The sequence below is a fragment of the Nothobranchius furzeri genome, chromosome 11, assembly GCF_043380555.1.
Source record: "Nothobranchius furzeri strain GRZ-AD chromosome 11, NfurGRZ-RIMD1, whole genome shotgun sequence".
Lineage (NCBI taxonomy): Eukaryota > Metazoa > Chordata > Actinopteri > Cyprinodontiformes > Nothobranchiidae > Nothobranchius > Nothobranchius furzeri.
The window spans coordinates 49,174,071-49,187,046 of NC_091751.1; the positions used below are offsets into that span (position 1 = coordinate 49,174,071).

Sequence of the window (12,976 nt, forward strand, 5' to 3'; positions counted from 1 at the left end):
CTGAATTTCAGGTTACAAATACCCCAAACTGACATCAATTATTGTATTTTTTTTTCTAAGATTATCGTGTTGCAGGTGCACACAAAGGTGAATCAGGAAAATGTAACAAATAAGATATTAAATGCAATATTTAAGAGAGATGTATTTGTTAGGTGGAACAAAAATATCATCAATTTTTAAATTCAACTTGTGATGGAAATTGCAAATTGAAGCAAATAAAGGATGAAATCCAAAAAGAAACTGTAAGAATCTGCAGGATTTTGTTTGCCGTTAAGTATAAAAGCTTTCTAAGCTTCACACACAAATCATGTTTTATGAAAACAAATCTTCCACGGTTTAAAGCCTGACACATTCTGCATATTTCTGCTTTCTGTACTGCATCAACAACACCTGAGTGATCTTTCTGCTCACAACAAACTTCATTTCAACGGATTTCAACTCAGACCGATCCCTGAGCGGGTCTGATAAGAATGTAAAACATTTTTAAAAATGATCTAAACACAGGTGTGTGATGTCGATTGATGAAGTTTTGTGTGGGAGTTGAAGCTCAGAAACCTTTTAAGATGCTTTCGCTAAAGGAGCTGGTAATTTACAACAAATGTTGGAAGAAGGGGACGGTCAGAGCGGATTTGACCATCATTTTAGTTTTTCTTCAAGCCGATAGGAAACAGAATGCTTGACATTAATATTCAAGTCAGAAAAACAGGTTATAGATACAGTCATGTATGGTTTTACAAAATGATTAAGGATAAACAGGTGCTCGTCATAAACTGAGAATATCAAGACAAAGTTGGTTTATTTCAGTAATTCCATTCAAAAAGTAGAACTTGTATATTGATTGATTGATTACACACAGACAGATATATTTCACATATTTATTTCTTTAATTTTAATGATTAAAACGGACAACTATTGAAAATCCCAAATTCAGAATATTAGAATAATGTGAAAAAGTTCAATTTTGAAGACCCCTGATGCCACACTCTAATCAGCTAATTAACTCAGAACACTTGCAAAAGCCTTTAATTGGTCTGTCTGACCCCTCCTTTCTACCGGAGCCGTCAGCAGCACGTTACTGCAGCAGCACGTCTTGGTCACGTAAGCTGCTGCTTGGCCCTCCCCACGAGATGCGTAGCAGCAGCGGAGCAGCTGTCACCGACAGAGCACGAAGTCACACGAGTGACTTCGTCAGTAAACACAACAACAAGCAGGAGAAAATTACAACATAGCTCCAAAAGGTTTGTGTTTTATGTTCTGTCCATTTTATAATCGCCAATACGGACCTGAAAAACAAAGGAGACCGCTAGCTACAGTAGGTGATAACTTCTCACGGGGCCGCACAGTTAGTAACTTTTTTTAAAAGTAAAGCAACCGGAAGGCAGTACGTTTCCTTATTCTGAAAATCTCGGGAAGCTTTTTCATTTTCGCGTCAGATTTCCTGTCTTTCCTTCCCCAAAAATGTCGAACTTGACCCGTTTCAGAGGCGTAGCGCGTAGAAAATAGAACCGGCGCGTAAAGGCCGCGACATGCTGCTCCTGAGACGCGGCCGACTCGCGCTGCTGACGGCTCCGGTGGGAAAGGTTCTGTTAACCACAGCGGTTCCTAACAGCAGCTATGACGTGCTGCTGCAGTAACGTGCTGCTGACGGCTCCATCACGGCTCCAGTGGAAAGGAGGGGTAATTCTGTAGGCTACACTGTCATGGGGAAGACTGCTGACTTGACCATTGACACCTTGCACAAGGAGGGCAAGACACAAAAGGTCTGGCTGTTTACAGAGCTCTGTGTCCAAACACATTATCAGAGAAGTGAAGGGAAGCTCATGATGTGGTAGAAAAATAGTATACAAGCAATAGGGATAATAGTACCCTGGAGATGATCATGAAACAAAACTGCAGCTGGAGTCGGTGCTCCAAGAACCATCACGCACAGACCTATGCAAGACCTGGGTTTCAGCTGTTGCATTCCTTGTGTCAAGACACTCTTGACAAGAGACAGCACCTGGGCTAAAGACAAAAAGGACTGGATCTCTGATGAAAGTAAATTTGGCATTTTCTTTGGAATTCAATGTCCCAGAGTCTAAAGGAAGAGAGCAAAGGCACAGAATCCACATTGCTTGAGGTCCAGTGTAAAGTTTCCAGCCAGTGATGGATTATGGGGTGCCGTGCCATCTGCTGGTGTTGGCCTATTGTGTTTTCTGAGGTCCAAGGTCAAAACTGCCGTCTACCAGGAAGTTTTAGACCGCTTCTTGCTTCCTGCTGCAGACCAACTTTATGAAGATGCAGATTTCATTTTCCAACAGGACCTGGCATTTGCACACAGGTCCAAAGCTACCAGTACCTGGTTTAAGGACCATGGTATCTCTGTTCTTGATTGGCCAGCAAACTGGCCTGACCATAACCCCATGGAACATCTTAACATATGCCAGACTCAACAATTCAGAAGAGCTGAAGGCCACTATCAAAGCAACATGGGCTCTCCACGCCGCATTGCTGCAGTAATCCAGGTCAAAGGAGCCCCAACTAAATATTGAGCGCCGTATATGCTCATATATTTCTTGTTCAAACTTTTCAGTTGGCCAAAATTTCTAAATTCCCTTTTTTACATTGGTCTTAATTGATATTCTAATTTTCTGAGATACTGAATTTGGGATTTTCATTAGTTGTCAGTTATAATCATCATCAAAATTTAAGAAATAAACATTTGAAATATATCAGTCGGTGTGTGTAATGAATACATCTAATTTACAAGTTTCACTTTTTGAATGAAGTTAATGAAATAAATCAACTTTGTCATACTATTCTAATTTTATGACCAGCACATTTTAATATAAAAAGGGCTGCAAAAGTTTCAAGTTTTTCACATCTTTACACAAACCACATGCAAAATTCTGACCAAAGAAAAATTCTTCCTGTTTGATGCAAACATTTGCAAGGATTGTATTTTTATGAAAAATCTAAAGTAACAGAGAAAAGGATTTTGTGACTTGAAGCAGAGCATATGTAAAATACATTTGATATGAATTTACAAGAAACTGCAGATATTAAACAGTTTCTGTAATGTAGTTGATGCATTTATTTCTGCAACAGGATTTACTGAATGTTTCTAATTCTATTAAGGAAGAAATTTTGAACTTTCCCCTTTAATTTGCATTTCTGTTATCCAGCCTGGTTGCTTTTAGTAAGGCAGATTAAAGAGCTTCAAGAGAGGAAATACAGAATTTAGACATTTTGCGAGTGTTGGGAATACTGCATGATGAATAAATAAGATGAAAAAGTGATGGTTGGAAAGCGCAAACGAGACAGAAATCCAGTGACCTGTGAAACTGTTTCAGACAGTGCTGAACTCGTTTACTAATTGCTCAAACTTATCTAATTATGCTTTGGCCACAAGGTATTTTGTCACCAAAGGAAACTTTCTTTGTGGAATAACAAACTCATTTTATCCCGAGAGAATAAGAATTAAAACACATAAATAATCAAGTAAAAACTTAAATTCATAACTACATTTTAAAGGTTGTTTATGACACTGATTTCAGTCTGATGAGGAGAATTTCACTTAAAGCTCAAGAAAACACAAGAAACAAAGGGTATAAAGGATTTCCCAGGATGTAAACGTTTGACAGTGAGGCGTGACCGACTCACACTCTGAAATAATCCATGGTCAACAACTTTCTTCAAAGGCTTCCACTCAGTCCCAGAGGACCGTAGCATCAACGTGGAAAACCAAAACTGCTGATGTGAAGCTAGCTTGAGTCTGAGCAGAGCTGAGACCCAGACTGGGCTGTCGGTTACGTAACAAACACCAACTATCAAGACCAGTTTTTCTTTTTTTTTTTTGCGTACCAATGCAAGGCAAAAGGCAGGTTACGTTTTTGCCTGTGTGTGTGTTCATTAGTAAAATTAATAAATCCTGGGATGCATGTTAATGGAACGTGTGTATTTTGGACTGCTGAGTGTTTTCATGTTTCAGTTTTATGTCATGTTAGTTTATTTTTGTGTAAAATAAAATTATTTGGAAAATATGAAAATTAACTTTTTGTGTTTTTGTCATAGGTTTTTCCCCCTTTTGCCGTTTTGGTTTCCCTTGTGTATTTGTTCAGATTCAGACCCTGTGCAAATGTAGCCGGGTTTCACACGAAAGGCAAATATTTTCTATGGTTGGCCTGTCATCCGTGGTATAAACGTGAAGATGTACGGCAGGGGCATTCAATTCCGGGCCTTGGGGGTCCGGTATGCAGCACGTTTTAGTTTTAACTCAGTTTCATCTCACCTGATTTCAGTCAGCAGGTGATTAACAGGCTTCTGCAGAGCCTGATGAGCTGCTGCACAGCCACTGAACCACTGAAACAAGTGTGTTGGAGAAGAGAAACCACTTAAATGTGCTGGACACCAGCCCCCCAGGATTGGAATTAAATACCTCAGATGCGGCATAAAAAGTTATTCATTCAAAAACCTTGACCAGCGTGGAGATTTGCGAATTCTCTGTTGTCAGGATTTGGACATAGATAAATAACCAGGGTTTTAGGCTTCGCAGTGGGACCTGTGTCTACACTCACTTACTGCTCTAGAAGACCACATGCAAAGGACGACATTAAGGATGGTAATGTTACCTTATTATTCCAAGGAATGTTTTTTCGGCAAAGATGCCAAAGAACTACTGCCACCTAAGGCATGCCTATGAATATGATTCCTAATTCACAGACTTGTTGCTGAAAACGAGGTGATGTGGCCTAGATGGGCGGGGCCGGATGACACCGGTTTTGCAAAAACCCAGCTACGTGTGTACATGACCACTGAGTGTGGTACGGATGTGGACCAGAATCCGTGCGGCTTCCGTATGGACTGCCATTTACACCAGCTGCGGAGAGAGTATGGAAAGTCTCCACAGCTATGCTCACAAGCTTACGCAATAACAACTACGTGTGTAGATGAGAGAACTATCACACACTGGGAACCAATAACCCTGGCATTAATAACAATAGAAGCCGACAGAATGATGCAACACAAATTTTATTTTGAAATAAATCAGATGCACCCCACTGCCACGCATCTCACTTCCTGTCGAGTTCATACAGTATCTTCATCTACATGAAAATCCACATGTAGTGTCCGGAAAAAAACAGAAACCATGCAGAAAGATTTTGCAGCTTCGCATCCGGATCTGCTCCGCTCCACAGTCGTTGTAAATACTCTGATTAGACTCATAGATTTTCGGTTTTGCGGAAGCCATACGGAATCTGATCCGCGTCCATTCTGCACTCTGTATAAATGAGGCTTTAAACCTCCTTTCCACCAGACGTGAAAGTGCAGTGAAACAGCCACGAAACATACTTTGCAGCAATTAGCCACCGCTGGATGTGTCCCAGTCAAACTCTGCAGTTTCAAGTGGGCCAGACAGGACGCCAAACACGAAAGCAGTGTAAAACATCTGGAAACTTTCAAAATAAATCTCACGTGCGGATAAAAGTACGTCATTTCCCATGAAACCCCCGTAGCCGTTGTAAACAGAACAGACCTTTTTGGATACATTCAGCCATCTTTCTCCATGCTTGTTATTGTGTGGACTTCTGAAATCATGCGTGGTGCTGCAATTCTTCTGTGATTTAGTGACTTTGCAGAACCAGCGGTGTGGAACACTTTTGCTCCTGTTTCGCGTCTGAAACTCTCCTGGTTGGAAGCGAGCCCGCAGGCAAAACGCTGCTATGATGTCACACGTTGCTTTCACGTCTGGTGGAAGAAAGGCTTTAAGTCTTAACCCTCTGGAGGCAGGCTTTGCACATTTGCAACAGTTAAAACCTACCTACCTGGTTAATTCACATACGTATTTCATGAGTATTTTTTAACTCAGAAGTACCCCTGAAGGACTTAGTTGTTCATCCTTTTATCAAAAACATATTTTGAGCCTGAGAGGGTTAATCTCCCCTCAGCTTCACAGTCACTGACCATGTCCCATTAACTCACCTGTCCCTGTTTAGCAGTCACCTCCCTTAGTAAGCACCTTGCTTCATGCTCTTGTGTCAGATCCTCTTGTATTATTCTGTCTTTTTCAATTTTAACAAATATCTTAAAACTACCAGCCAACCTCCTGGAGTTCTCACCTGCACCTTGGGTTGCACATAAGTGCACACTTTCAGAAAATCTACAATTAAAGATGGCCGCCATAGCATATCAAAACTGGTGAAGGTCAAAACGCCTTTATACTGAATCTTCAGACGAGTTAAATCATTTTGGAGATGTCACGTTTCCTCTACATGTTCAAGTTTTGTAACCTAATGTTCTTTTAATGTTTCTTGGCCTCTGTCACTTCCTCAGTTTAACTTCAATCGGCCATTTTTAAGGTGAAGAGGTTATTTTCGATACAGGACATCCTCTTATTCTACATGTGTCTTTGGCACAAGGTCAGGTGTAGACCTTTGCTCGCGCACACTGCTAATCAGTGATTTTGGCAGGACTTCAATGCACGAATTCCATCCAAGCCTGCTACAATTTGTCAGTGAAACAAATTCCTAAGAAAAACAAGTCTTTGAATAATTCGCAATTTGCACATTGTAACTTTCTGATACTTGTTCATTGTGATTTATCTAAAAAAAGCAGAAAATGTTGTTCTTCATGCTTTTATAATTCGGTGCAGCAGTTGCAACACCACTGAAGTGGCTTATCTGTTTTTCTGACGTTCATAGAAGTTTAAATTTTAACCGCTAACTCTTTGAAGGCATTTAAAGCACAGAAAATAATCCAGCTCTGGCTTTTAAAGAAAACAGTTTCTCTGCTGTTTTTTTTCTTCTTAAGTTAGTTGTATAAACTCATCTTTTTTGTGGTAGGTTTCCTGAAAATGACAGACTTAGGAGGTATTTTATTAGGAGGTGAGTTCCCCTCAATTGTTAGGTGAAGTTCCTGACTGGTTTTTATTACCAGCGTAAATACCTTTGTTTGTGTTCTCAACCTCTACAAAACTCCTTCAAAAACATTTCTCAGAGGGTTAGTTTGGGGTTTCAGATGCCATGGCAGCAGCTCCAGCGTTACAGATGAGTTTAAAACGTTTCACACGTCTGTGTAAGGAAATCAAAAGGCATTACAGGGGGCTGGTGCAGGCTAAATTAACGAAATAAAGAAATTAATTAAAATGATGCAAAATGAGCCACTTTAAGGCCTTCACCAAATAACAGCTTAAATAAACCAACATCTCTGTTATTCTTTGGAGAATTTTTACAAAGACAATAAAAATCTTTGTATGAAGACTGACAGATTGTAGAAAAACAATGACCTGTATGGCAAACTCGTATCCCAGTGAAACCAGTGTTCTCCCAGATAGTGATGCTCTTTATTGGGCCTTTATTGTGCTCTGCTATCCTGGGCGTCTCGTTAAGAGTAACTGGTGTGAAAACAAGTTTATAAAGTCATAAAATACAGAATGTTGGCTGATAAGGGGTGACTTTTGTACCGCAGCTAAGCTCATCCTTGCATTTCCACGTTCAAAGATGAAACTACACAAGTGGGAAAGTGTTAAAAATATTTCCTTTTGCATTCTTTAAAAGGAACATTCCCTAAGAATAAACTTATGTTAGATTTTTGCACCATTCTAACTCTGAATGTTGTTATTTTGTACACGTATCTATATGAACTATCTTTTCCAGAGACATCAGTTTTCATGAATAAGCAGACATTTTACAGATGTCAGCTACTCTCCTGGATTTACTCATGCGGGAGGTTGCTGTCAGGAGGCTGTTAGATCATATTTCCATCAGATTCTGGGTGAGTCGTTCATTCCAGACAATCCACAACCACTCATTTAAACTCTTCTGCTTCTCTGCTTGTAAGCGGTGGTGTCTCAACAACTCACACTAAAACTACACCTATATGTCTACAAGTAGTGTTTCATTTTTCAAACACTGGTTGCGTGACCTTTTTTAGTAAAACTTTTAAAAGTAAAATTTTTTTGCCCTTGTGTCGGACAGAAGTTACTAGAAATATGTTGGGATTGGACCATGAACTTCCTTTACACAAACCCAAGCCCTTACAGTCTCTTGTTTTTCCGAGTTTGTCAAGAATTCACAAAAATCAAATGATCTTTATACTTCTGGACTGAACCCTTAAGTCTCAGCACACCAACCCAATGGCAGACTGAGCTCTCAGACCTAGACAGAGCTTTAGTGAGTCCTGAAACCACGAGACTCTAAACTAAAAGTTTTTATTTTAAACCTCTAAGCTACAACATGCAGATCTCACTGCATCTTACTGGTGGTTCGCAGGTTAAACTTACTGAAACACTTAGCTATGAAAAAATTTATGTAAACTGAATTTAAAATTCAAACTAAAAAAACACGTCAACTAACCTTTTTTAATGATTTGAGATTGACACGTGTTAAATTGCACTTATTTTAGACTCTTCTGTTTAAAAAAACTCCAGAAATATTTAACCTTTTCCACTACACTGAATATATACTGTAGTACTCTAATCTCCTGATGTTTTTCAGAGTTAGGTTTTCTGTGGTGTTTGTATAAACCCTCTTTGTGCATGTTAAATTCTGATTCGCCAGTAAACCAAAATATGACAATTATAAAAACTATTCCACGCCACCTTTTCTTTAGTTCAAGTGTTCTAGAGAGGTCTCGGACAGGCCATCTGGACTTCCTCTTCAGCCAAAAGAACCTCGACAAGCTGGATAAAATCTGTTGCAAGTTACACCTGACCGCAACGGTTCCTTCAGAATAAAAGCTGAACCTCACGACCCCTTCAGGGTCTCGCTGATGCCAACTGTCGTGACCTGGAAGCATTCCAAGACTAGTTTGGTCGGCACCGCTGCTTTTCTACCGGCTTCAGTTTCAAGGAGGGTCCAAGAGGACCTTGACATTCTGGATCTAACGGAGGCTTCCTCTGGGTATGTAGACCGACAGATGGCGTCTCATGTGTGTTATAAATCTCCAACCATAGTTTAAAGCAAAACATTCCCTCCCACTCAGAACTAAATGCTTCTCTGGATCCATTGGTTCTGATAGCAACATTCCACACACACACCATCATCTCACGTTTCATTCCACCTAGTCCATCAGAACACAGAGTGTTTAAGTTAGTCTTGTTTAAATTGTGTAGAAATAAATTTCTTAACTATTATAAACCTGACTCTCTTTCTTTCCTCGGAGTTAATACGAAGTGCCACTTAATCCCTGCAATAAAATGATCCATCAGACTGATATTTCATATTTCTATGGAATCTCACATTTTATGGTTCATAAGTAAGATGTAAACTACCCATCGTTACACTTCTCACATTTTAGAATGAAAATAAATTACTTGAACCTTGCCACATGCGACCCCTAAGCATTATACTTCTAGAGCTACCCAAACAAATCTAGCATGTCATAGTAATGATTTCATTACACTTTCAGAAAAAAAAATCTGTCCATCTGTCCGTTCGTCTATCTATGTTCCAAGCTGACTGTGAGCAATGACAGGAAGGATGGGATCATGGAAACAATCAGCCAAAATGAGTTTCCTCCGCAGGGTGGCTGGGTTCTCCCAGAGATAGGGTGAGAAGCTCCTCTGGGAGGGGCTCAGAGTAGATCCGCTGCTCCTCCACATTGAGAGGAACCAGTTGAGGTGGCATCTAGTCAATGGCTGTGTCTCAATTCAGGGTCTGCATCCTTCGAAGGACCCAGCCCACCCGGCCGACGTGGGCTGCGTCCTCCGTCGGCCGGGTAGACCGGATGTTAACGGCTGTGAATTTGGACAGGCCTAGCCTTCATGAACTCCCTCGGCGAACGTTCCGTCGCCTAGCAACCGTGGAACCGCTGGGCAGAAGGCAGAAGGAACCTTAAACGATGGAGCTCGACGTTTTATTTAGCTTTTTAACCCCCAGAAACCCAAATTTAGAAAACAACTGCAAAATATTTTTTAACCTTTCACATGTTGTTCTAGGAGGCCAGATAAACGAGCCTATTTACACATTTTAACAGCCAATAGTGTTGCAGAACTGAATAGGACCTATTAGCAATGTAAATGTGGTTTTAAAAAGAAAAAAAATGGGGAAGGTTTATTTTTGTAGACTTAAATCTGATGTTGTAATACTACAACCGTGGGTCTCTGGGGGTTAATCATTTCCTTGACTGTTGGAGAGCTAATTCAGAGAAAATACTTTAGACTAGCTGAGCCTGAGCAAAGATGTGATAATAGTTTTTAATACTTTCTAAGGGTCTTACTTTGACCAAAACCGATTTATCACCTTTTAAGACTTTTCAAGACCCAGCGGATACCCTCTAGTAAACAATTCTCATTTGTAAACAAAAATAAAATTGAAGAGTTTAATGCAGAACTGATTTTATTTAGATATTTCTTTTACATGTACATGTTTAATCTTCATTAACCATTTTTTTCTAGCAAAGTAAAAAGCTGTCAAAGTTCTTCCTTCTCTCCTGTGCTCTCTGCTGCTCTGCAGCCTCATGTCCTCCCAGATCAGCTCCAGAAGCTCATCGCTGGCACCTTCCCCTGGATGCCCATTTTCTCCAGAATAGTCTTAACAAACATGTAAGAAAAGAAACAGGAAGAGAAAAGAGGACAACGGGTTATTCCTTTCATGTTTTCGCAGAAAAAAATATACTCAAACGAGTTTTTAAAATATGAGATGTTATTGTACCTCCATGCCACAGCCGCCGAATACTTTGCTCCGGTGATCATGTGGTCCATCTCCGCCCTAAGCTTAATAAATTCCCTGGTTTTCTCTTTTGGTCCTAAAATACAAACTTCTATTAAAATCAGGGGGAAACGTAGCGGGAGAAGTACGACACCGAGCGCGGCCGAACATACGAGCCGAGACCGCAATACAAGCACTTTTACTGTAACATTTCTAACTAAAATAACGTTCATGTATCACAAAAAGTCCTTAAACTGACAGTTTTCAAGTTTATACTTACATTTATAAGCGCAATCCTCTCCGACAGCTCCCGCTTCACTGTCCGCCATTGTTTTTAAGTTTTTCTGCTGGCCGGCCCGCAAGGCATCTTGGGAAATGCTACCTATTGAAGGATACACCCGACCCATCCTTCATTCAGGCGAAAAGAAGGCCGCATTCGTCGACCGCATTTGAAGGAGTCTTCGAATTGGGACAGGCCGAGTCGCGGCGCTGTGACGTAACCGGCCGACGAATCCGGCCGAGGTAGGATGCAGACCCTGAATTGAGACACAGCCAATATGTCTCCCGGACGCCTCCTTGATGAAGTTTTCTGGGCACGTCCAACCAGGAGATGAACTAAAGGAAGACTCAGGAGGGACTATGCTTCTCGGCTGGCCAGAGAACGTCTCCCCGGAGGAGCTGGCTCAAGTGGCTTGGGACAGGGAGGTCTGGGCCTCCCTGGTTAGGCTGCTGCCTCCGTGACCCAATGCCAGATAAGTGGAGGAAAATGGATGGATGGATCCTCTCCTATCATTTCTACACTTAACCTTATAAACATACAGAACAAGTAAATCCTCCATGACTGACTGCTGCTTTTAGTGCACATCTAGTTTACTTGCAATAAAAAAAGGTTATATCCTAAACACCTTCTGTTCCAGACAGTTATTTATTACAATCTGAATTTTATGAAATGTGTTTTTAGGCAACAACAACTGACCAGGGGGGTCAGATGTGAGCTGATTGGCATCAGTAAGTTTATTACATCGTAAATTGTTGCAGAGCCTTTTCTGGCCAAAGTGAAATTCTTTAAAGACATTCCAATCTGAAGTAAATCCTCAAAGCAGGAAAAGTATGATTACATCTTTATTTTTTCACCCAAATCAACTCTTCACCTCTAAAAGCTTCAGAGACAAGGGCGTCTCTATCTCTGTTTTGACGGATTTGATAGAAACTTCATGTTGGTATAAAAATGTTGCTAAGATTCAGTAAATAAAATCAAATCTGAGTGGAATAAAGGTAATCTGTGTGAAATAAGCACAGAGTCACATTTTCTGAAATCAGTTAAACAAGTCAACAAGTTCCAAAATGCCTGTGCAAGAAATTACTTAACACTGTTAAATGAGACAAAGCAGGCTTTTACGCTGCAACAACGGAACATTTTCACTTGTGCAACAATGATGTGTGTGTTCAAAAAAAGCTTCAAAATCATCCAAACTTTCAGCAAATTTGCCCAACTGATTATTTAGATTTTTGCCATAAACCTCCGTTTTTTAAAAACTTTTTTGTCTCTTTCAAAATAAAGGTCAAAGCCATTTTGCTGATGTGAAAGCTGTGGTCTTGTTTCTGTATGAGAGTGGAGGCTTGGTGTCAGGAGAGTATGTCTCTAGCTTAATCTCCTGCTTACAGAGACTTGGCCATTTCAGGCTGGTTTGGGGATGCAGATGGAAGGTGTGAAGTTTATTTATGGGTGTGTGAAGCCATCTGTTGTCGTGCAAAGATAGGAGGTAATTAAAGTAGGTCCAGAGAGACAATAAGTTATGAAAATTGAGAATAAAACCTTTTGATTTTGTACCAGAACTTGATATTTCACACATTCCAATGGCTAAGCAGCACAAGTGTTTCTCTTTTCCTTTGGAGAAGAATCGATTATTCAGAATTCGAGCTGAATCTGATGTCCTGGTGTTCCTCTTAGCCCAAGCTTCTGAGCTTTTAATTTTGAGTCCTGAACGATTCAGTTATGAGACGTGAAAACCCTTCAAGAAGCTGACATGGCTTGTAAATGGTCACACAAACATGAGCCTTCTGAAGTTAAATTTGTGCAAAATTGTGCAATTATTTGGTCAGTTTTGCCTGAAGTTTGACCCCACCCCCACCCAAAAAATATGCTGACTTTAGGAATGAGTGGTTGGAAGACGAGAGAGCTGCTGAGGTCACATCCTCAAATACTTTCAGGTTCTAAGAGAGAACTTGCAGTTTAATCTGGAAACCCACTCATTAAAGGGCCATAAATTTTATTCCAGAGCTGAGAAAACGTTCCCATAACAATTATGTTTTTAACTAAATACCATGAATGTTGTATGAAAATTGCC

The 12,976-nt window shown here is 40.3% G+C and overlaps 1 long non-coding RNA gene across 1 annotated transcript; it reads right to left on the reverse strand.

Annotated features, from left to right (window-relative positions):
* Positions 1-10,298: 10,298 nt before the first annotated feature.
* On the reverse strand, positions 10,299-10,997 carry LOC129163509 (uncharacterized). Its single transcript, XR_008563377.2, has 3 exons — positions 10,909-10,997; positions 10,632-10,725; positions 10,299-10,510 (listed from the first exon to the last, which is right to left on the reverse strand). It is a non-coding gene; the product is annotated as an uncharacterized lncRNA (long non-coding RNA).
* Between the last annotated feature and the right edge of the window lie 1,979 nt (positions 10,998-12,976).